Below are 25,565 nucleotides of genomic sequence, written 5' to 3' on the forward strand. Positions count from 1 at the left end.
ATCAGTAATCAATTCTCCTCTCTGACTTAATAACATACAGCTCCATGATTTTCCTGAAAAAAGTGTTGTTACCAATGGTGCTATTTTTGACCATTTCACATAATGTTTTCAGCAAAGTCTTGTACAACGTTAGCAGTATCTGACTCATATTCAGCTAGCATTTCAACATAACTCACACTCCAGAACGCCTATGACACTTTTTTGTAATAATATTTTCACTTTATATAATCTTCCTCAATTCCCTTAGTTTCGTCCTCATTTTGTTTGCACTGTGAGGACAAAAGTGCTGTTTCTTTAGAAAACTTCATTTCTCAAAGTAATTAAAGAGGAAATAACCTTTGACATCTGCACTAAAAGTAGACACCATGTTGATTTAAGACATGTCCACTTCATGGTCTCTCTGGTATGCAGAGTTGCAGATTCTATCTGCTGCTGTAAGTTCCTCCTCTCCTGAGCCTTGGATCATCTACAGCAGCCATTTAAAACTATCCAAACTGCAGAAATCCCTGTCTGCTGACCTTCCTGTCTTTAACATTAAACTCCTTTCCACAAAACGTCATAATCAAATTATTTTTTACTGTCCTTCCTACCAAACCATTAATAAATAGCAGCATTTGTTAAATATCAGGATTGATCTAACAGTATGGGGCTTTTCACATGTAGACTTATCAGGAACAGGCTTAAACATGTCCATGCTTGTACAAGTCAATTAATTTATAACACAGTACGATTTTACGACACAGATCAAACAACACTTCAGTGCAGGAACAGCACCCTCAATATAATATTTGGCAGCTTAAAGCATAAAACTGCTACATTTCCACATGTCCTTAAACAACATACAGATGATTCTCTTGTTCATTTGTATAATAATGTATCCAGATACAACTAAATACTTTGACCTGTCACTCATTTGTGATTTCGAGATATCCATCCACCACAGCAAATCCAACTCTACTATTTCCCCACCTCGATAACTGTGGCTGTTTGTCTAGTAGCAATTCAGGTGGTGAGACAAAGCTGCTTCAAAAAGGCTTCCGAATATTACAACTTTTAAACACTTTAACCCAATGGATATCTTTTAAAATAGAGAGATATTTATTGAAGGCATGTTAATTACTGTATGATCATTGTATTCACTGTCTAATTTTTGCTTTCAAGCTAAATTTAAGTACCATAATGGGAGAGGCACCCCCTGAGAATTGGGAACAACCGGACATTTATCACTAGAAGGATAATCATTAATCACATCTGCAAACTGAGCTTGCCTCGTGTGCATGGCATCGCCGTATGAATTGAACCTCTATGTCTATGTGAGATCATATATTGTACCACATATAGACAAACAGCAAACTATAGAAATATGTTGTTGAGGTCTTTAATACTATTTGTAGACCAATACTGAAACATCACATAGATTTCAACTAGAGGAAAAGGGAGGGAATGTCGTTTTACAATTCTGCGTGTTTTTTTAATGGGTGTCTGACACGCTAAAAAGTGCTTTAGGCAGAGAATCTCAGAAATCCCTTTTAATGCAAATGACAGAAAGGCTCCAGGGAGTTTCCTCAGCCACTTCTGATACAGGCACCATGTGTAGGTACTGCTATGAACCAGTTCATAATTCCTTCATCGTGCAAGCTGGGTAAGTTTGTTCTAGATTTTTGCTATCAGGAGAGCATCTCTGCAAGAAAATGTAATCTTTCATAGTCATACAACTTACATGGTCCTGCAAAGTGATTTTTTAAAACTGATATCTAATTAATTCACCAGAAAAATATATAGTTTTAGATTAATCATAAAAACAATAAGCAAGTGACATTAAGGCTCCAGAGAATATTTGTAAGTTTTAAGGCTTTTTTTGCTGAGTTTGACAAAAATCCGATTCAGACCATTTTGCTCAGTTCTGGGATATACAGTACATAAATTTGCTTGAAAACACAACAAATAATTTTCATCTGATTCAGTATGTACAATATTACATATTAATGCATAAATTCACACTCTGAATAAATGTTTTAAGTTCATGTATAGTTACCTAGTACAAAAGTATAATTCAGTATTAATAGTATGCTTATTATGGATATATAACATTTGCGTTTGTAAACTACTGTACGTGGATTGGCTTATTTTTAGTTTTCCTGTTAAATGCGTGTTTGACATTGCCTAATACAGAAATTGGCAGAACTCAGTTTTTGTTATGATAATAACACTTTGAGTCATTTTACAGTGAATTTAATACAACCAGAGCAAGTGTAAAGGAAGGCCTCTCAGTGTTGTATCCAGAATTATAACCCACTTCTAAATAACTAAATAAACAATTTCTCTTTCACATGATTTAGCTTTACTCTCTTGTAAAGACAAATAGTCCCATATGTGACCTGCTGTGTCCTAAGTTCATCTGCTTGTACCATAGGATATGACCTTGTGACCTCTGAAGCAGAGGCTGCCACTGTAATTACACAGCGATTAAAAAAAAATATACACTCCTAATAAAGAAAACAAGTCACAACAACAGCATATCGATCTACACACTTACCTAGATGGACTGCAAGAGTTAGAGGGTAATTTGCTCTTTTTCTTTAAAATTTTCTGGACTGCCTAACACAACCATGTCAAAGCAATTTTGTTTGAAGGGGTCTGGTCCTTTCAGAAATGGAAAGTGTGTCTCACCTTTGAAATGTTTACCTTTAGAAGGCTTTTTAAATTACCCTGCAGAAAGCCACTCTGTCAAACTAAAAAGACTACATGGGCTGAATGGCCTTCTCTCACTTGTAAGTTCGATATTCTTAGTTACTGAATTTTATTAAATTAAACAAGTAAGCGAATAAAGCTTTTTAAATATTTTATTGACATGTATGCAAGTTCTTTAAATAATAATTTTATAATAATATGTCATGAGCAAAATGCCGTTTCATCTGCAATTTATACAGTAATATGTATGATATTGCTTTTATACAAAGATCTGTCCTCACCAAGATATTCATGTAGTTACGCCACAGTTCCATTGCTCAGTTTTTGATTGCTCCTTTTGAAGTGGAGAGAAATTCCTAAAATAGGTGTCTGCTTATTCATATTCTTTCAGTTTCTCTAAGTAATGTGTCTCTTTCCTCCAACCTGAGTTGTTATCTGCAGTCTCAGTATTGTAAATCAAGTTCAAGAACAACTTCATTATTTTTAGACCTAAGAAAAGTTGAGGTGGAAACCTTTTCTCTTTCTGCTACAGCAGAGCTATAGGAAGAGATCCTTTCCAGGCTGTGGTTTAGAAGCTGTCTTCAGCTCAACCACATGAAATATAGGCTAGCTCAAAACTGCTGCTGATTTACTAGGCTGTTCTAGAAAACTGTAATGCTGTTTTTTTCAAGGTGAAAAGGCTTCTGCAGTAATACAGGGTGGTGTATTAAGCTTGCAAAAACTTAACTCAAGCTTCAAGAGAAATATACAGCTGTTTACAAACAGCTGTGGGCGTTCCTTCTGTCCCTTTGTGGAGTAATTGGAATGTCTGGGTTACAAAGATTGAATTTTTCCACTGTTTTGTTCATCCTCATGTACAATTTTAAAACATTTGCTAATTCACAAGTTGTACACATAGACGTCCATGTCGTTAGATGTTTAAATATGTATATTCTTACTGAGCAAAATTTTCTAATTGACAGGTACCTGGCTGACTTGAGTAACACATTCACTACATGATATTTAAAAAGATACGTGTGGAAAACACATGAGACTATTCAATGCTCCCCTGACAGACCAGTAGGGCTGCACCCATAATACAAAATACAGAGAATCACCATAGGATATTTCCTAATTTTTCCAAGAGCAAATAATACTTAGAAACCAAGTAATCTTTCTGTAAAAAGACCTGAACATTCTGCTGCAAAGTGTAGGTGTTTAAAGAAGAAAGCAGAGGTAAAACTTTCATTGGCAAAACCTCAGGAAATCCAGAACACTTGTAGAGCAAACATGAAAAGGGTACATAAGACTGTGACATCATTCTTTTACTACTGTTAATAAATAAATCAGTTCTAAATGTTACAGTTTTTCTTTTGTTTAAATACCTTTAACAACACTTTAGGAGTTCAAAACGTTGCCCGTGGTCTTTTAAAAGAAACCATTCTCATTTCAGAAAGTAAACACAAGAACTATGAAATAATACAAGTTAAAAGAGGTTGAAGGTAATACCATGAACAACCTGCTACCACACACATGCAAGATTCTCTTAACAAATCTTAAGTGTTTAAGCTCTCAGTGCAGATCACAGCGTGCCACCTTTAACGAGTATAAGAAAAGAAAACTGCTGTACCTCCTCGAAGCCAATTCTTTACACACCACGTATCTCAGAAGCGCATGCATCCAACACTGACTCCAAACAAAACATCACCACCTAGCTTCTCTATCGCCACCCCCTTTTGCTCCTCCCCTTAGAATCCCTGCCGTGTGCTCAGACTAGCATGAAGCGCAGAGCAAAACCCTTCAGTTCAAGTGTATTATTTCATGGTAGCTGCTCCCATTACTGCACAATGTTCTTGTGGTGAAACCACCACTCCCAGTCCCCCATGAATCACCTAAAACAAAGAGACACAAACAGATAAACAGAAAGAGCGTGGACCTCAGGGGACAAGGTGATGGATCACTCTAAATAACTAAGCTTTACGCACAGCTGGGACAAATTTAAAAAGCTTCACTGAGCCACTGAATCTCATTTATAATTCTAGATTTCTCTAAAACCAATAAACAGCAGTGACCCTCTGATTCACTCCTGTGTTAATTGTCACTACAGTGAAGTGACAATAGATAAAATAAGTCTGTAAAGACCTACATGATTTAAAACTTGTGTTCTTTGATTTTTTCTTTTTTCCCCTCTTTTAAACATATTACTGTCTACATCTCTGAGGCTCAATGGTGTTCATTTTTTCTATTTCAATTTAGAGTGTAGAAACGTTTGGGAGCTGCAACACAACCTTTCTCAAGTTATCTTTCTTATTTTATAAAAACTGCATTCAAATAAATCAAGCCCACTTTTACCCAATAACAAAACCATATCAAATGCCCATAACACCTTATACCCATATTGCCCTATCAAGACTCAATAAAACCAATGGAATTAACAGCCCCACCTTTATTTACAGTGATAATTCATTATTAATATCCTGCTAATTTATTTATATAATGATTGTATGTTTCCCATTTTAATTGTCACCGACAATCAGCTACAAACTGGTAAGCCATCTGGTGCTTTTCTAACCAAGGGATAATATGTTCCCCCTAGTACATTTTAACGAAAATCAATGACAGCATTTTTTTTTAGAACTCATAACAATACTCATATTGGATGGTTGTTTCCTAACAGAAGCTTTTATGCCAAAAGACAATAATACAAAAAAGGTAACTTTTAAAGGATTAAGTGTTTCATCAGATGAAAGGAAGAAATCGTTCAATGGGCCCATCAACCTAGAGTGAAAAGGATTTAAAGATAATCCAGGCTCTGAAGTATGGATTTATCTTATTAATATTTGAAACACTCTACACCTTTACATCTTTTTTTATAATTATTTATTTAAATATTGACCATTTCATTATTTTTGCTGTGAGTATGAAGCACAATGTCCAATATAACCATTTTGTCCTTAAAGATTTAGAAAACTTTGATATAAACAGTCTCTTCTAAATGCTATTACAATAGATTTTCTTCAGTACAGTTGTTATGTTGCATGAGTCCACATAGTACCATGTTCAACAGCTTAACACTAAGCTGTAACTTAGAAAAAAACACATCTTACTGTATCACTATAATGAAATAGAAGAATCTCCTTTAATTTTTCAGGTAAAGGTTTTTTTTCCTTACACACTTAAAAACAGAGACTTTGAAAACATTGAAACGTGCCTTAAAATCTGTCCCCTATTTGACTTTGACCCACACTGCCTTTCTTCGCTGTGTACAAAATACTTGTTCTGTTCACATCACTCTGGAGCTAACCAGAGGGAACCAAGGAATTACACTGTTAGAACGCTTTAGACCAGATACTTCCTGAGGGCACACTGACACTTAATTCATTTACAATGGAATGGGCAGTTTTCCCACACTCTGCCCAGTGGAATAATAAGGAGCCTAGTGTTTTTAATTTCATCAAAAGTAAAAAAAAAACTGCTTCCATTCATGAGAAATTAATGCATTTGTCTCAAAGAACTAAACCAGCAGTTAACAGAGAGGAATATTGACTTGGACTCACTAGGGGATGTTGTTTAATATGAAAAATTCAGCACAGGGAATTGTAATTCTATTACAATATACAGTATTACAATATAGCAGTGTGCAAAGCCTACCAGGTGTTTTCTGACTTACTTCACTTAAATACAAAAATAAAATAAATATATACCTATAAAACCTCACAACATCAGAAAGATGCAAAGGCTGATGAAGATTTGCACCAGACTATTTCTTTGTCGATTGAATCTGTATCACAAATCTAGATCACGCCTTGGTGCAGCTACTTTATTAGAAATCCAGACCTCTGCCTGGCCTTCCTAGGCTGTTTCACCTGCCAATATAAAACATGTTTTTATCTCTACTATCTCTAATAACTGCTCATTTGGTCTGCTGACTTCTCTTTTTGTTCTGACACTGCCTAGATGTGTTTTTCAATCAACACGCTGAGTTTTTTAAGAACAGAGTAATAATACATTAGAACCCCTGCTGGCAGATGATTGTGATTTTAATTACCTAAAAATGTCACGAATATGATCTCCCCTGAGTCCTACGACAAAGGAAAAGAAAAGGTAGGCAGCTGAATTTAATCTTGGCTTTCCAGTGGAGCTGCTGAGTTTTAAATTCTAATTGATGCTGAATTTCAGCTTAAAATACACATCAGCAGACAAAAAAGATCTTGTGTTCATCTTTTGGAAACATTTTATTAATTACAGTATCTTACTAACTTTCTTTACAATTTAGATTGTGTGTACATTAGTGTTGTAGTTTTACACTCCTCATATTGATTTAGAAATTGGGAAATTAAATTTCACCATGTTAAACATATTGATCTGTGACATTGATTTTGACTTAAATATTTTATTTTTCTTCATTTTATCCAGTAAATCGATTAAGAACAAAATCTCATTTACTGCAATGACATGGAGATCCATTTATACAGTAGATATTAATGAACTATGAAAACCACTTGCATGTGCAGACTGACATTCAGACTTACACTACTCTATATCCCTTCAACAGATCGATGCAGTGTTATTACTATCAGTACGTATATCAGTACACTTTAATGTGATACCATTGAACATGTAACTGTGTGGTTTACCCTAATGATTTAAGCATAATAGCAATGCACAATGTGTATATATTAATAAATCTAAGAATGGGCTTTAATATGTGCAAATGAGGTGGTATAGTGGCGCAGTGGAGCAGTGGAGCAGTGGCTGGCATTGCAACCTCACACCACTGGGGCCCTGTTTTGAATTCCAGACCTGGGGTGCTGCTTGTCTGTTCCCCTTGTGATCGTGTGGGTTTTGTTCTGGGTGCTCCTGTTTCCTCCCACAGTCCAAAGACATACTAGAGGCTTAATTGGCTTCTGGGACAATTGGCAGTGGTGCAAGTGTGTGTTTGTGTCTATGTGTGTCCTGCCATTGACTGGTGTACCCATCCAGGGTATGGTATTCCATGTTGTGCCTGTTGCTGATAGCCTCCAGCTCCCCAGTGACCCTGAACTGGATAAAGCAGATGGATTGATATGCAAATGAAAGTCATTTGTTAACTCAAAGCTGTTCTTAAATGAAAATCACACCATCCTTGTGTGTATTGCTGCCTCTCTGGTGTATCCAGAAATATGGTCTTTTTTTTCTATCCAGTAGAATACTAATACAAGTTGTCATACAAGTTGGACGCTCTGGCTTTTGCTAGTGCCGGTTCTCTGATTATTTAAGGAAATAAATGTCAAAATTCAATTTCACATTCATTATTTCAGATAATACAATGATATACTGTAATAAAATGCTGGTAATCACATTTTTCATATTACACTATTGAACAAGCACAGCAGACTGATAAAACATTTTAACTATAACAATAACCTTTTTGAAAATAAATGACTCATTTTATTATTCTTCAGCTGAAAAGATCAAAATGAAGTACCGGTTAATTAATTAATAATGGCATTTAAATCTTTTTTTTAATGGCTTGAGAATAATTCGAATTTATCTTCACCTCATAATGTTATTGCTTCTTTGTCTTAGCAATTTATGTGCTATGTAAACATAGACTGAAAATGAAACATGACGTTTCTCTAAGATGCTTAGCGCACATTTGGTTTAATTAAAACAATCCTCTGTTTGAGAATGTATCTCAAGCACTGAAAGACAGCTAATACAACTAATCTGTTAAACATTGTAGAAATGAAGCACTGAGAGACACAAGCTGTTCTCCTTAGAAGCCATCCTTTACACAAAACTCTCCATTACCACTTCTGTAGTTACATTCCTTTGGACCAGATGAAGAAAGAACAAAACAATATATCTCGATAAAGGAATTCAAAACTTAACCTCCTAATTACAGTAAACCTCAAATTGTTTCAATGGACTGTTCTGTTACTTATCCGAATTATACATCAAAAGTGTTTCTATGTCTTTGTAGATATTTTATCAAAGTTATCAGGAATCAACAAGGACTATAATAATAGTAATGTAAAATGGTAATCATTTCTTTTCTTAAATAAGGCCATTAACAAATATAAAATTGCTGCAATACAAACTTTCCCTAAATAGCAAAAATTAAGGCTTAAAGAGTGCTTCAGTTGCAGAATGAATATGTTTTTTAATGTAATAGGAGGGTGCTCTGCTTTGCAGAGATGCATTCCTTACTTTCATAAAGTAGAGACAGACCGACAGATACAGTATACTAGGATTCATTTCAAGTCCCCAAGAAAGTGCCTGCACTAGACAGAACCAATCCAGATTAAATTTTTTAAGAGTAAAGTATAAATCCCCAGAGTTAATCTTCAGGGGGCTGTCTACACCTTCAGTACAATTCTGTGCCTGATCCAAATATAAAAGTAGTAATAAAGGCATTTCATACAGTAGCTAGTAGTGTGTCTATTCAAGCTGTTTATGTGATGCTCAACCCTTAAATGTATGGAATCTGTACCCAAGTGGACCTTAGTTATGTGACTGCCCATGAGTATGTGTTTTCCAAATTATAACAATGACATCAAACTGTCTGTGTCACAGGGAAAATGTCATTGCATTAGAAAAACTTGACAGGACTTTGTGATTTGCAGAAAGCAAATAAGAAAAAAACAAATTTGGCACAGCCAGACTCATTAATTTAACCAATGAGTTATGACTTTTTATGTGATTACAGAGTAAATGCCAATATAGGTGCCAGCATTAATTTTAGTGCAAAAGTTTTCATTTTGTTTCTTAAAAACAGATCGGAGTTAAAGATTCCTTCAGGCGTGCCTGAATAATGTGACTAAATTAAGTGCCATAAAACTAAATGGTTCATCTTTTATTATTTTTTCCATCTCTCTTCAAGCATCACTAATTTACACAATATGGTTTTTAGAATTCATCCTATAATAGTTTAATTATTTTATTCTTTATTGAATAAATAGATTAATCACTCTGTGAAAGAGATCTGCATATAATATACATAATGTACAGTGGAACACATGCTTTCATGCAGGCTAATGATCAGAGGCTATCAGCTAAAACCTTGTCTCTTGTTGATACCCTGGTCTACACTTGACCAAACTATAATTATATTGTAAAGCAACAGAACCAATCAACCTCTTGACATTTGTTATTAGATCAATCTGAAAATCAACTTACAGGCTATTTGGTAATAGAAGAAGAAATTACATTAAACCTCAACTTGTGTGTGCCCAACATACTATTAAACCAAGAGACACAAAATGAATTAGAAACACAAATCTCATCCGCACAAGCATGATTGAAATTTCCAATGGAAATGTTTTGAATTTAGTTCTCTTCTATACTAGTGTGGTTTCTGAACATTTTAGACAGACAATATTTCTTTGTCCGCAGAGCAAGGAAAGACATGGCAACTTCCTAACTTTGTTTAGCCCTCGCCCCTTAACTGTAATCTGGATAAGACAAGAAGACAATTCACTTACAGTACCATACTCATCTAGTCTCTCTCCTTTTAACTACAAACTACAAAGCACAAAGTTGTATTATACAATAGGTGCAGATCTTTTATAATTTAACACTCTTCAGCAGTGTTTGGTAATTTCAGTTGTGACCTAAATCTGTATTTAATTCCTCCTATACATACTATAGGGGTAGAATCCTAGTGAGCACTACACATCACTTATAGATTCCATGAAAGTACATGATTTTTAGCATGTGAGGAAAATGTAAAGCTGTGGAAACAAAAGTAGGTTGCTTCCTACAATATTGTAACTTGCTGACCAAAGAACCAAAAATGAATAGCAAATCATAAGTTTAGTAAATATTGGATCCATTGCACTCTAAGGTATAATTGGAATAACAATTACCTTCAGTACGATACAATGAGGATAACCAACACAATCTCTAAGTCCTGGAGTTAATATCTAAATTAGCCATAGCTCAAATGGTATCAATATATATATACTGTATTCACCTCAGAGAAAATATAGTTAAATGACTGGGGCAGAATTAATTTGGCAAAAATAGTCAGAAAGTACTGAATGAGAGATCTGTAATCTTAAACTTTAGATGTGTTTTTGATAGTTATTTAAATATAGTCAGGAAAGGTGAGGTGTTTTAAAATTCATTTTACAATATATTTTTATCAACCTTATTCTCCTCTTAATTTTTTTGAAACTCTTGTTTCTACACAAAGTAGACTACACAAAAAAGTGTTAATAATGTCAAAACGGCAAAACTGAAAAATGAATAAAAACACATTTCATATGCCATTATAAGTCATTACATTCTTGCCACATTTATTATCTGTTTTGAGAAAAATATGAACCACATGCTCTTCCTGCAACTAACCTGATTTCAACTTTAGAAAACAATCAATCTGAAGTTTTCTGCCAAGTACATCAAGCACACTGACATTCTGATATAGCACACAGTCCCCATTTTCACTAAGTGCTATGTTTTAAAATTGCTACCTTATGACATAGGAATATTCAATTTGTAAAATAAAATAAACATTGGCCTTGCATGTATAACTGTATTAGTTTTGAATGGTTTCTGTTGACAGTAGAGCTAAAAGGTACTGTATGTATCATAACCAGAATCCTTCAATGTAATGAAAGTCTTATGATACATGTAGGTTATTTATGTTATCTTACCTTGATCTAAGATATACTGTATATATACACAGTGTATTCTGGCATCACATTATTTCTTACCTCCTCTCCCACCTGCCTCTAAGAGTAAAATGCCTGTTCCCTTCATCACATACTCTCAGATAATACTCTTCTCTAGTCTTGGAGGTCTTGAACAGCAGTCTGATTCTACCTCCCCTACTTGTTTTCTCATGCTACTCATGCAGTGATGAATGTATAATTTCATTAGTCGTATTAGTTGTACTTGGTATTCAGAAAGAAAATAGCAGATAGGACGGGGGCAGTGATGATAAGTTGAATGAATATTTAGTTTTTCCTTAATTCAAATATTAAATATTATTTTTCCCCCCTATTTATAAAGCAGTACAGAGATTGTGCCAGGGTAACATTTGCACATTTTCATTTGTTTTCTTTGTATTTCGAACATTGCGGCTGAAGCAGTTTTAGCAGCTGTGATAAGACAGAAACCAGTTTAGAACTCAACAATGTTTGGGCAGAATTAAACCAATAAAGTATGAATCAGTCCAGGTTAAAAAAAAAAATGATTAGTACTCTACAATATAATGCAGCAGAACAGAAAAAAAATAACTGCTCTAATGTCACTGTATCGGGAATGCCATTAAAACACTGAACAGCAAATACAACATTTCTGGGAAAGTACTGGCTCTGGGACTCTCACTGACATTTGCATATTTCCAACAGGGCATTCCAGATTCTGACTGCCAGCGCTGCAGGGTTCAAGAGGTCGTGTCAATCACTTTCAATCCAAGCTCCACACCACTCCATGTACTGCGACCTGGATTTACTTGACTTCAATGGCCACTTTAAATTAGTTGGAATGACGCTCATTTTTAGCAGGTCAATCAGCAACAGTGAGTCACAATGGCAAGTGACCTGGAATAGATTCCTTTGCACAGAGGACACTGGGCCAGCTGGAATGCTTCCTGGCATTGCTGTGGCTTCAGATCTGAGCAGAGCTGTACAGTTGTTTATTCACTGGGCTTCACGTGTCAGCTAAATCAATGGCCTGTACAATCCACACTAAAGTAATCAAAGTGAACAGTGAATGGCTACTTGGATTTAATGAAACTGATTAGATGTACAAAGCCCCTATAGAACGCAGGCTGACAACTCCCACACTGGGCTGGTTTGCATGTAACACTAAAATAATAACAAAAGGGTATCTCTTTCATTCATTGTCATTATTATAGGCTCGTATTGTGGCATAGACTTGAAATTAACTCTTTTGAACGAAAGTCCAAATAAAATTAAAGTCTTTATCAGACTTGCTCCCATTACATGACCCAGATATACACAATAAGCATAACTAAGTGATGAGTCAAGTTTCATAAATACAGAATGTGAAATTTGATTTGCAGCAGTCACTCAGCTAACTGTAATGATATACTCTTGGGTAATATTCATACTTAAATACTGCATATTTTACACAGGTATTCCATTTTACAATTAATTATTGAGAGGAAACATGGGTATAAGGTTTGAAATTCTACTGTTTTTTTAGCATTTCTGACAGGGGAATTCCTGCCCATTAAGATGTTCATTTCACATCATACTTGGTCAATTTCTAGTTTCTACTCATTGAGGTAATGATAAATTTCCACACACAAAAAAAGATTTCCAGAAAAAAAAAATACGTCTTGTTTTCAGACATGGCATACAGTTGGGAAGTTCTTTGCACAGAAACAGGTCAGTCAACGTTTGTCTTCTGGATGTCACGTTTTTTCTTTGTCACAATATTCTACATGGCCCTTTTCCCTTGCTTGTAACAAAATGATTTGCTTCTTGCAACTACTACATTTTCCACTTAAAAAATATCTCACAGAAAAGTTTATCAAAACAACACTGTCTTGTAGGGAATACATATTTATGATAGGAACAAGTAAAGGTTTATTCCATGCTGAAAAGAAGCACAATGTTTCTGCTGTGGAGCCTTCTTTGGGTATATTTATCATAACATCTTATGCTATTTCAAGAACAAATGCTGGAGTTTTATAGTGACCAACTACATTCAACAAATAGACTTTCCCAATGACCCAGTGTCTAGTGGAAATCACTCATATTTAGTTTGTGGTATATCCTTTAGTATATAATAATTCTTCACCTTGGGTCTCTGAAAAGAAAGACCTTTTTCATGACAGTATGAAACAACACAGTTGTTTTAGACAATAAGGTCAGCCAAATAGATTAACAATAAACTGTATGAGCAGATACACATGTATATGTAAAATTATACAGGTTTTAAATGTTTTGCTTATAGAACATGAGTATTTTTCTGGTATTTTATGTAATATTTACATTCAGAACAATTGAGTGAATGCTTTATACTGCAATATAACGTTATTCTGACAGTCTTAAGGAAAAAGGGAATATAAATTGTAAAACATGGTTTTTGGAAACAACAGATTTAAATACGTATTTCTTCTCTTTTAATAATCAATATTACCTTATCTGTAAATCGTGCAAGGAACATGTTTAAAAGAATATTGATATTGAGGATCTCAGAAAAATGCCACTATGTGCGTGGGTTGGTTTTATAAAGCAACTAGCATTTAGAGGTCTTACCCTTCTCTTGATTTTAATAAAGTCAGCTGTACCCTTGGAAAATCAATCTTCAAATAATAAAACCCGAAAAAGATGTGATATGAGCTTGCCTTTTGAAAATGAATCTCTAACTGCCCTGGAGACTGCTGGTATTTATTTGACCAGTTCACAATGGAAGCCATACTCACTGGATTTCTGGGTACTTATTGAAACTAATCAATGAAATTAAAAAAAAAAACATATCCTGCTCCACTGTATGATTATACCCAAATGGTCAATTTCAACAAACAGGAAAATCAAGGGAGTTAAAAAATTGAACTGGGAAGAATGCACCAGCTTGCTTGATTAGAATGGTTAGAATTGGTTAGAATACCCTGTGATCATGTCAAATTTACCTGTGCACTATCAGTATCAGTAATCACTGATCAATCATATCAGCCACAGAGAGCATTCCCCATATCTTTAAGATTTACATATAGCAGCTGAGCTTCATCCAGTTTAGGAAACAAAGCTATGTTGATCTCCAAGCTAACCTGGATAGTACAATACAACAACATTATTACTTAAAACCATACCATTAAATGTATAAACTATGATAGAAATGGAAGGAGGAAACAAGTGGTAGTGTTTCATGATTTACTGATAGAATAAGCATGATAAAAAGTTAAACAACGAATCTACGAGAAAAAAATGAAAGAAAGCATTTAAGAATCCCAAGCAGTCTTGCAAAGAGAATTTCAAGTAGTCTACTCTCATTAACAATGCTGGATATGATTAACATTTTATGTTATAACAAATAATTTAGAAATGTAGGACATTCTAGAGAAAATTAATAACAATTTTTAATATGAGCTTTTTTAACAAACAATACAACACAGTTATTATTTTGTAACTGTATTCCATTGACTTAAAACCATTTCATGGTGCAATTCTTAGAAAAAAAAACATCTTCCAATAATACTGGATTCATTATATGTTGTTCTCTTAATCTCTATCGAGAAACAAACAGAGGATATCTACTTGAGAACAAGTGACAGATATTCACTAGAAAGTACACACAATTAGGATGGCAAAAGCTTCAATTCAAACCAGTTTAATTTTGGTTCGCTGCCAGTGGAAACAACCAGTATTGATTTTACATCATATTCAACTCCGTCCCAGGGGCAGATGGAAATGTGGCATTACTAATATGGCTGGAAAATGGAAGGAATGCTCCCATTGAGATTCAGTGTCCGTCTGAACAAAAACAGAACTGGCACGTAGATTACAAGCACTGAAGCGTGTTATAGAAAAGTCATTTCTTCATCTTTGAAGATGCCGTGTTTGTCTTTCACTGTCTTTGTCTTTATTTATCCAGATCCTCCTGAAATAGCAGCTCCTTGTTCATAGAAAAGTCTGTACTAGATGTTAAAGTATTACCTGGAGATAATTTTTAAGGAGTATTTTGAAACTGTTTTTCCTAGTTACTGTTTCATGTAGTATATAATATACTATTTGCACTTTTTTGTGGATAGTAGATCTTTGTAAAAAATATCGCACACCAGCTTAATATATGGTAATAGAAATTGATATACTGTAGTAAAGAATGATACAAAATATTTTTCAGTGTTGAAATGTTTCAATGTTGACAGTGGTCAACACACAGCACCTGTACAGTATAACTGGAAATGATGTGTGTGTGCGCAATGTTTCCCAAATTACAATTCAGCGTTTTCTTATCATAAAACTCAAGTTTAAACCAATTCCATTGTCCTGTACCTATTTCAGCCTTCGCCTGTCATACGAGCTGTGTGTGAAAGTTATAATTAATACAGTGCTTTCTTTCTCATAACCACATAAAAGCCGAATTGTAGGGACGCCACTTCAGGTGAGTCACTTCAGAGGACACAAAAGGATCAAAAGCAGTGGAAGGGCTTCCAGGTGAAGAGCATGTGACATGTTTCTGTCGGAGCAGAATGTGTTCTTTGTTATATTCATATTAAGAAAATATGACTTCTGATTCATTTATTAATGGGAATAGTAATACATGAGTGTCCACAACAATGAATGCCTTTAGATTCTGTACATTATGACTGAAGTATTTTATTAAATAGACTGTTTCTGTCTTGCACATATTTGTGGAGCACATGTAAGAATTTTCGCAGGCCAAATAGTTTGTAGATTTACACTCAACAAAAGTATCTCTTTTTTGCTCTTTTAGAAAACAATGTTAGAAATGCACTGTTCCTTATTGTAGAAAACTGCGAAGAGCTGATTCAGGCTAACCATTTAGGGAATGGTATTCTCTCTTTCTTCCTCTCACATAATTTATTGTATTTATATCTGAACTAACGCACAACGATTCCAGTGGAAAAGCAGCTTACTGTCAATTTAAAATACATCTATGAAACCAACATGTAAATAAAGTAAAATACCGTACATTTTGCATTAGGAATAAGATCTTAATAGGCTTAGGTGAAATGTGATTTTAAAGATACAGAAATATTTTGTCTTCCTTGGTATTTAAAAATCAGGACTAAGGTTGATGGTTCTAAGGAGTTCCCCGAATTTGACTATCATATTTTCTTTTGCAAGCTTACTTCCTTGTTCACATCATTTTGCCAACAAATCCCCTTGGTGTCTGTTGTCAATTGTGGGCGACAGGAGCCTGTGGGTGAGGATGATCTGTGCTCTATTGAAGGAAGAATAGATTGTTTTGTGGGTGAGAATGCCTTTTGAGGTAAAGCTGCTGCCAAGTGCCAGAAATCAATAGGGTAGATGGTCTGTTTTTCAGCATGACTGAGTTAAAAGAAGTGCTTATTCTCATATTACGTAGTCCTTGATTTAGAAAACATCCCTGATGGTCAGGTTTGGCACAATGAAAAGTGTCTAAACAGGATATCAGACCATTCCTCACAGACCCTGGGAAGATTATTTTTAGGGAATTAAACATTATGGATTTGGTTATGGTCGGCACCACATGTGTGGTCTGTTATATCCTAGCACAGAAAGAGAGCTAAATCAACAGGATTTGGCCAGTCACCAGAAACTTTCTACTTAAGACACATTCACTCAGAATGAATAATTCTTCATTCCAGCCTTCCATCAAACTATTTCAAACTATTAATTCATATTTAAATGTTCCTAACACAAGAGAAATGCTTTAATAAATCACTGTAAAAGGAAGCAGTAAGGTATTGTTCTTATGAGCTATTACAAATATTTGTTCTGAACCGCAAATGTCAAATGGCTTGGAAAGCTGACAAGGGAAAATGAGACCATCTAGCTTTGGAAATGCTATTGATTTAAAATCCCGGTCAATAATTAGTGGTTGGAAAGGGATACAGGGAAGTGGCTTTAGGAGTTGTCAAAAGACAAACCACTGATTCGAAAATAATTTTTCAAACATTAAAGGACTCCAAAAGCTCTCCGAAAGGTCAACAATTGAAGCTGGTATGGGGGTAAACTTTCTGGAAAACAGTTTAAATGCTGGATAAAATTGGACTCCTCTGTTTCAGTGCTCTACAATACCTACTGTATACGGCCATGCATTCATGAAAGTCACCTATTTTAAAGGAAAGAGATTTCTTAAATCAAAAGACTATAAGGTTTGTATATCTTGCTGTTGACAATGCTTTGAGATCAAACCATTTTTAGGTTATTTTTAAATCACTGTTTATAGTGCTAAGAGTTATTAATATCTAACTTGTTTTTACACTTAAGTTGTATAGTTCTGAAAAAAAGCAAGGGAGAGATTTTATAATCCAGCTGGAATAGTGTCCTATACAACTATGCACATACTGTATACATTAACCTCAGTATGTCACTGGCTATAATTATGAACTTTATATCACAGGATAATTAATCAAGACCAAATAAATCACAATTACCTTGAAATCATTACAAAACATGATGGAGATTTTCTCTGTCACAGGATTACAATTTACATTTCACCACTTCGTTATTTAAGAACGACTTTGGTTGCAACAGTGTACTGTATAGTGCGAGACTTCAGATAGTATTGACTTTCAGCTGATTTTCCTAGTGATGTCTATGTAGGCCACATAATATGCTGCAAATGTTCTCATTCCCAAGACAATACAATGTATAATACAAAGAAATTAGTCTCTGGAACATGATATTTGCTTTATTTACGATAATACAAAAAATGGAAAACCCATTATTTGTTAATATATTTACCAGTGCCCTGCTAGCTTTACTGTGCCTCCTTGTGGGTGGAATGCCATAAAATGAAGTACATCTGGGAGCTAATTATTAAATGAAAACGTATGTGCTCAGTATCCTAAATATCCCTACCTAAGGGCTCTCCAGCTGAAGGAAGCAATGGCTCCGAGAAATAAAACAAGAGTGTTCAACACTGGAAAAAGGAGTGGGATTGTTTCACTTCTTATTTTCAAACAACACAGTTGTGTGTGCTTTTCCAACACCATAAGTACAGCCTAAGCTGTATTTGCAACAATGGTCAGGTTTTCTTATTGTACAAAATGGTAAGTTCACTGAGTGGAATAATTACATTTTCATTATTACCTTACTAGTTGCAGTGGTAAATAAGACATTATCTCTATTGGACTATCCTAGATTGGCTCTGATGGGTCTTTAACTACAGCATTATTTATGTTATCCTAATATAAGATAAAGTATATTAGGGCTTTGGAAGGAGTTAGCATTGCTGCCTTGCACTGCTGGGGCCCTGGGTTCAATTCTGGTTCAATTCTCCACAGATCTCTGCTTATTCTCCCCATGTTCACGTTGGTTTCCTTCGGGTGCTCTGGTTTCCTCCCCACAGTCCAAAAACGTACTGGTAGGTTGACTGACTTCTGGGAAAATTGGCCCTGTTGTGAATGTGTGCGGTTCTGTGTTTGTCTGTGTCTGGCCTCCTGTCCAGAGTGTATCCCGCCCAGCACCCGGTGCTTGCTAGGATAGGCTCCAGCTCCCTCATGACTCTGTTTTGGATGAAGTAGCTAGAAAATGGATAGATATACAACTGAAGAGCACAACGTTGGAATCATACAATTGTTCAATCAGCAACTAATGTGTGATGCTGTCCAAAGAAAGGGATTCAATTGATACATTATACCTAGAAAAAAAAGAAAGTTAAGTTTAGTTAAAGTGTGAAAGAGTGTAATTATTTTCATTCATTTCACTTTGTGCTTTTGTTTGCAGTTTATGTGATAATATTCTTAACTTAATGTGTGCGTCTCTGCTTTATTACTGACAGTATACTCAGACAGTCTTTCTGATATTGGCACATTCTTTTCTATCATAAGAGAAAAAAGGGGAAACACAAACATTTGGAAATACACGTTCCTAACTGTATTTGAGATTACAACAAATGTGTGTTCCATTGTCTTTTTGTCCTACATTCAAAATACTCATAATTACTCAAGAGCTAATCTCAGGAATAAAAGACTAAAATGGCTCTAATTCTTTATCTTACAGAGGGAATTCAGCATTGAAGACAAAGGGGTCCAGCATTTGAATCCTTTTAAATATTGAAATACTAAGACTAATGACAGAGAAGTGCTTGCTTCAGGGAAAGTGGGTCTTTTGGACAAATTATTCAACCACTTTTCAGCTGGTTGTTTAAATTGAATGTGTCAATTGCCTGATGAACTTCCTCTACTTTCATATACAGCACAATACTGAACAACAGGAGATGCTAACAATGAATGAAAGGCATTTTACTGTGGTACGGTATATACATTTAAAAACATTATTACTAGACACTGATATGAATATGTGTAGCCTTTGAATGACGACAGCCATGCACACCTTCAACATAGTTCAATCACAGTCAAAGAAATATGCTTTTGAAGTAATACCACTTGTGACTTTAGTTAAGTATCCAGGTCTATAACAAAACTTATATGTTCATTTGATCTGAAATTCCGCCTCTGGCCTCAGGATATATTTTAACATGTTAAGCACTAAAAAATGTAACTGATAGCAGAAAGAATATTTAACAGTATTACAGATAAAAAGGTGAAAAAAGTTTATAATTTTATAAACGCTATACTGTTTATCTTCTGCACTGTGAATGTATTGTATTAACCATTGTTCCACACATTAAAATGAAAAAAAAAAAGAATTACTACAGATGTAGGGGAAAATGTAGAAACAAAACTGTGCTGACATTGTAGCAGAAGTAATAAAAATAGTTCCAAATAGCTTGTAACTGTTTTCAAGTCTTCTTTTGCCTAATCAGAAAATTAACATTTTATAATATGAAATGATTGCATTGTTTAAATCTTCAGCTAACAACTTCAGCAATGATACTAAAATGGCATTATTTTTGTATTTCAATTGTAACTTTGAATTTCTTCATCAACTGTGTAATCTGATGTTTTCAGCCTTTAAAAAATATGCTAACACTGTATTTGTGGAATATGCTTTGTGATATAACCCTGCTCAATGCTGTCTTCCATATTTAATAAACTGTGGACTTCCTCCTATGATCCCAAATTCAAGGTATCCCAGAAAAAGAATAATTTAAACTACTGTAAAGAGTAATTTAAAGTAGCTTTTAAAGTATTCCAATTATGTTCTACTATATTAATGTTAGGGTACTGTAAAGTTTGGAGAAATTGTGATGTGTACCTTTCAAATAGCTTTGTAAACAAAAAAAGGTTTTCAGCCATTGTTCAAATTGAATGGTGTTCAACATGTATCTTTCTCTCAGGGGTATAAGATCAAAGATTTACAGTAGTTAAATTCGCAGTTGAATGCTTGGCAGTTGGAAAGAGGGAAGAGAACTTGATGAGAAGAACTGAAATGAGGATGTTGAGATGGATTCTGCAGATTTCAATGAAGGATAAGATCAGAAATGAAGAAATCCGTAGACGATGTAGGGTGGTGGATGTGGTTGAGAAGATGCGAGAGGCGAGGTTACGGTGGTATGGACATATCATGAGGAGGGACGTTGAGGAAGTAACAAAGAGGGTAATGGAATTTGAGGTGGAAGGTAACAGAGGAAGAGGCAGGCCTAGAAAGAGATGGATAGATTGTGTGAGAAAAGATATGGAGGTATGTGAAGTGAGTGAGGAAGATGTGCTCGACAGAGACAAATGGAGAAGAGCAACCAAAGCAGCTGACCCCAGGACAGTCTGGGACTAAGGCTGTGAAAAAGAAGAAGAAGAAGAAGAAGACTTTGTATAGTTCCACATTATTCCAGTCCCCTTAAAAATGCATGCTGAATGTCATGTCACAATAATATGGTGCTTTTATTTTAAAGTAGAGAGTGAAGTATCATATAATCTTCACCAATACAATTTATTTAAAATAACTTCTCAATACCTAAACTTTTATATCACATATTATGTTAAGTATGTTAACACAGTATGTTAAGTGCATATATGTATTTTGTGCCCAAATCTGCCAACAGTCTATTCAACATAATCCATGTTAAGCTGATACAAACAATGCCCGTTTACTGTGGAATGCCTTGATTATCAATCAAAGCTATGCATCAAGAAACATGTTTTTGTAAGTAATTACCTGTCATTGTTAAAGAAAAACCAAAACACAAAATCCACAAAGGTTCAGCTAGTGCATACCTGAGCTCTGAAGATATATACAGAGGGATTCTGGTCAAAGACATTCAATACATTTTGATTTAGAAAATACATTCCTATTAAACACTTCTATATAAAAAACACTGGAACAGCCCAAACAAGCAAGGCTTGTTGTAAAGTTGTAAATCTTTGTGCATTTTTTGTGTAAAGATTGCATATGTTCTTGGGAGGGAGACTGTGGATCAAAGGCTATGAGTTGAGATAATATTTATTAAAAGGGATTAGAGAAACACTGATGCATTATACAGAAAATACCTTCACCAATTAGATAAAACAAACAAAAGTAATACTGTTTCATAGCAAAAGTAATTGTTTCACAGAACCAATCTTAGCCAATGTTCTGAGATAATGAAGCAAACACTGTTTGGAATTTTACCTTGAAAAGGGACAAAAAATACTATTCTGGCCAAATGGAAGAAGTGCAGTGCCACAGAACAGTTTAGAACGGAAAACAATAAGAAACACTTGTCGACAGATCTATCAAAGTTAAATATACTCTTACCAAATAATCTTAACTATACATATTCTTCTATTGTCCCAGAGTTTATCCTTTGGATTCTATTTCTTTAAAACATGTTCGCCAAATGCAGATGCCCCACAGTTTTGCCATAAAGTGAACTGATGCTGTAACTGCCTGTATCCTGTGGAATTAAAGACTTGTTCCTAGGCCTTAAAGGTAAGTAATTAGGTATGTGTTCTATATAGATATATGTGGTGCATTTACAGAGGGAAAAGACAAATATAAGCTTCAGGTGGTTTTCAAATGTGTCTACTAAGTACAATCTTTTCTCCTGTGTTTTAAAAAGACCCGCAAAAGAAGTGAGGGCGAAAGACAGCAATATTCTTGTATGCTTAAAACCATTCCTATTCTGTATCATTTGTAACATTTCATTTTAAGATTATTTTGCCCTAAGAAGGAATAAATGTTGTGAAACATATCTTTTACGGATACATAAATATTTCTTTAATCGGTCACAACATATGTTTTGGAAATCATAGCGTTGTTCAATGGCTGCCTGTCAGTTCGATCTGTCAAAACAGACTTAGTGTCTGGAACTCTCAGTGCAGATGATGATTCCAGAGGAGGTATAACTTGAACCCCAGGGCCTCAACTTTGGTGGTCTCTTAAGATCACATGAGAAGGTGCCTGAAAGGTCCACATAATCTTCTTATACTAGCAAGTGTCAAGGACAGAAGCCGTAAAACAAATAAGACAAAGAGCCACTGAACACTGTTGTCAGGCAGACTCAGCAGAATACTCTCCTTCCTTCAGTAACAGCTTCTGTTTTCAGAAGATCGCCATTCAACCCCTCCACATCTCTCTCCCGGAGCTTCCAAATGATGACAGACTGACAAATGTGAATATTCTTGTGAGTATGGATTAAAGGTTTAGAGACGTCTTTGCAGAAATATGTTGGTTTGGCATTGATGCTTTTATTGAATATTTAATTCTGTTATTAAAGAACCTACAGTACCATTAGACTCCATCCTCTTTTAACGATTACGGCCAGCAGTCATAAATCATGCATTTTCAGGGTTTTGTGGATCAGATATACAGTGCAGCACAAGATGCTAGCTCCAGCTCTAAACAACAAAAAATGCACAACATGATTCTCGTTGAGGCTGTAAACAGATTGAAAGTGCGCTGTTAAAAGTAAGCAAATCCATTGGTATCACTCCTACATGAAAATGTATCAGTACAGCAAGATCCTTGCTAGTCCCTTTAGAGGACCACAGTGACATCAATAAAGAACAGGGATAAGGTTCACTTCACTCAAGAACAGTGAGAAACACAGGTGTTCCTTCCTAAGATTTTCAGCTACTTTTGCTGCTTAAAGTAACATTTCATAAAACTGTTTTCTAACGCAACTCTCAGTTCTCCCCTGGTGTAATGTACACTGCTCCCTTGGAGACCTTTAAATTTTTACCATCACCACCAGTCACGAGTATCGAGGGAGTAATATGCAAACCAAGACTTTTCTCTTTCCACGTGATCCTTACAAGACAGAGTGAGAAGCCTGATAATGAGTATTGCACATTGCACAGTGTGTGTATTTTGTCAGGAATTTGAGTGCTTCATGTGCTATAAGCCTCTGCCTGGAGAGCAGAAGTCCCAAACACTGGAGATTGCCATCTGGGATTCTGGTTGTAACACACAAAGAGCGTGGCAGATAATCCATAGCGACAGCAAAAAGTTAGCTGCGGGAGTGCGGGGGTAGATCTTGCTGGGGAATTCACAGCTTGTCGAAGACAATTCAAGACAGTGACCCTTGATCCTGGCTGAGCTGTGTCTAATCTTATGATGACACCGACACTCCGCAGTTTTAGATTTTTGAATTGCAGTTTCAAACATGCAGCGCGCATGTCACATGTAAAAGAAAAAAAGGACTACAGTGTCTCCAATTCCCTTGTCTTCCTCAAGACACTTCTGCTACATCATAAAAAAAACATTCAAAAAGATCATCAAACTGAAAAATGTAACAGAAGCGTGTTGCACTCTGCTTCAGTTGAACGGAGCTAAAATTTAGGCTTCTGTGCACTAACACAATTAAACGGTAGTAGTTGTTCAAAAAAAGAAGTTGTGTCCCCAGGAAAAGCACAGAGGCGCAGTTCCAAATCAGCCTGGAAAGATGGATGAGCTACATTTTTTATTAAATTATGGGAAGCATGGTATTTAGGAAGTATTTTAGAAACTAACATTCTTATGATTAAATTCGGTGTATTTTGGCATAAATCTGAAGAAGAGTGAATGATTTGAATCTGAAGTCATTTTCAGTTTGTCATACAAGTCACATTGCTTTGGCTTGTTTGTTTCTGGATAAGATTTGTGTTCCCAGACTGTGTGGATTTCCTTTCTTTTGAAGTGAACGTCTCATCCATGGAGTCTCTAATAATCCAAGTTCAGCATATAGTAGAAGCATATCTCAAGGAACACAGTGAGATAAAGGAAGCAGACTAGTACTGTTGCACTTAGAGTCAACACATGGAACAATGCTGGAGCCACTTCTAAGCGATTCTTTCTTTTAGATCAGAGTCAGTGATGTATAAATGTTCCTGTGGTTTGCCCATGTGTTATATCAAGTGTTAAGAGAGGCTTTAATGTGAAAGTAGTACAAATCACACAAGCAGGACTTAAACCAGGTGCAGACATGTTGTTTTATCCAAGTTTGTTTCACAGATGTTTGGAAAACCAGCTACAGTATGTATGATAATTAAAGGCTCAAACTTGAAAAAAAACCCAAGAGGACTTCCTATTAATAACAGCTCTGATTGATCCTGTAAAGAATTCTACAAACCACTAGCTTTATGCTGGTACCTTGTACCTGTGTTTTAGGTGAGAGGTTTCTTGCATGATACCCATATAGACAGTGGGCTGTACCCATAAATTATAAATAATGAATAAAATGGGAACATAAGTGTATTTCAAGAACTAGCATTACAAATTTAATCCTTTTTCTGTTTTGTCTTTTTGTCATCTATTTTTTATGACAGCCGATTTTCAGGTTACCATCAGCAGGAACACCGGCACTTTTCTTCGTCTCAAAAAAAGCCTGCACTGAAAAAGCCTGGACTGAAAAAGCATGCTCATAGAAACAATGGAATAATTCTTTTATAAAGGAACAATGCCTACTTGTACAGCATCATAAAACATTCATAGACTGTGCATGATAGACAGAACCTCAAACAAATGCTGTATTTAATATTTTCTGAAGATAATTTTCAAGATGCCTTTCATATACAGTACTGTATGTGAATGTGTTCTGTTTCTGTGTAACCTGCTGTATTTTAAAAATAGTAAACTATTCTGAGATTTGTAAGAGAAAGAATTTATTTTCCTGTTGAAGACGGTAAAGGACACCACAAAGAAATGTATTGTAGTCATGCCGTTTATGCACAAAAGTAGTTTTTTCTTATTTTCTGTTTCACTTCATACATTTATTTGCTACAGTTGTATTTATTTCAGAGACAAAACCAAATAATATAACCAAGACAACACACTGCTATCATCTGACAGGCATTTCTTAAATGCTAAAACCCTCAGAAATTCTTCTTTCAGCTATTAACGTGTTGAACACTTTCACATACCTGTATGAAAACAGTGCTTTTACCCATGGTCTTTGTGCCA

At 35.2% G+C, this 25,565-nt stretch overlaps 1 protein-coding gene and 1 long non-coding RNA gene across 3 annotated transcripts in view; one reads left to right on the forward strand and one right to left on the reverse strand.

Moving 5' to 3' along the window:
- The window catches only part of mid1 (midline 1), a 159,237-nt gene that overhangs the window by 98,878 nt on the left and 34,794 nt on the right, over positions 1–25,565 (reverse strand). Inside the window, exon 1 of one of the 2 annotated variants that reach the window (XM_088600126.1) lies at positions 4,301–4,372. The exons of the other annotated variant lie outside the window; for it this stretch is intronic. The gene's annotated coding sequence lies outside the window, so the exon portion shown is untranslated. Of the gene's footprint in view, positions 1–4,300; positions 4,373–25,565 lie in introns of those variants that run through there. 2 annotated transcript variants of the gene reach the window in all.
- On the forward strand, positions 21,865–25,244 carry LOC148676006 (uncharacterized). The gene is made up of 3 exons (XR_015940852.1): positions 21,865–22,115; positions 22,732–22,809; positions 24,932–25,244. It is a non-coding gene; the product is annotated as an uncharacterized LOC148676006 (long non-coding RNA).

Source organism: Lepisosteus platostomus, chromosome 2 (assembly GCF_059453375.1).
Source record: "Lepisosteus platostomus isolate fLepPlt1 chromosome 2, fLepPlt1.hap1, whole genome shotgun sequence".
Lineage (NCBI taxonomy): Eukaryota > Metazoa > Chordata > Actinopteri > Semionotiformes > Lepisosteidae > Lepisosteus > Lepisosteus platostomus.